Here is an 811-nt window from a genome sequence, read left to right as displayed (position 1 = left end):
TTTCAAACCGGAGCTACAAATATTCTCTCTTCTGCTGGAAGGGTCTCCAAGACCCCCCCAAAAAACCCCTAACAGCTTCCCATTGGAGCATCCGCGCCACCATCCAAACGGGCGGGTGGGAGTGGGGGTGTGTGTGACAATTTGGCCAGGCTTTCCCCAATTCAACCGCTCCCACCCCTTTTATTTGCTGAGCCAAACCGGTCGGGTTGAAGTTGGTCAACTTCTGTTTCATGGCAGGCGGAGAAACAAATGGACCGGCTCTCGTTCGCTTCCGGTCAACCAGCTTAGAATCTCACCCTCCTCCTTGAAAGAAGGGAGCAGACCCACAATTCAAGGGGAAGGGGGTCTCTTCTTCCTTCCTAGAAAGGGGGGAGGGGAGCGGGGGGGGGTCATCCACGCCCCGCCCCTTTCCAAGTTTTCTGCAGTTCCCACGACCTTCCATCCTCCCCCCACCACACCCCACCCCCGCAACCTTTCCAGCCTCGCGGGGCGGGGAAACAAAAAACCAGGACGCCGAGCAAAAGCCAACCTCGGGCGCACCCTGCCAAGCCCACCCCCTGCCAAGCCCACCCGAGCTCCACACGCAGGCCGAGTGCCACGTGGGAAGCTGGCCTCCCCAACTCCCCTCCCCAACTCCGCTCTCCCCCTCCTCCCCGGCGGCGAGGGCGGGTATTTTCCAGCTCTGGGAGTGGGTGGGGGGAGATCTTTGCAAGCCCCTTCTTCCCCGAGCCTCGTCGCCTGCCGCTTTAAGGCTGCGCTCCGCCGGGCCAAGCGAAGGAAGTGACGGGGCGAAGCGGGGGGGTAAAACCGC

Source organism: Pseudonaja textilis, chromosome 9, assembly GCF_049901715.1.
Source record: "Pseudonaja textilis isolate UNSWEBS1 chromosome 9, rPseTex1.2, whole genome shotgun sequence".
Taxonomy (NCBI): domain Eukaryota; kingdom Metazoa; phylum Chordata; class Lepidosauria; order Squamata; family Elapidae; genus Pseudonaja; species Pseudonaja textilis.
Note: the sequence above shows the minus strand (reverse complement) of the source record.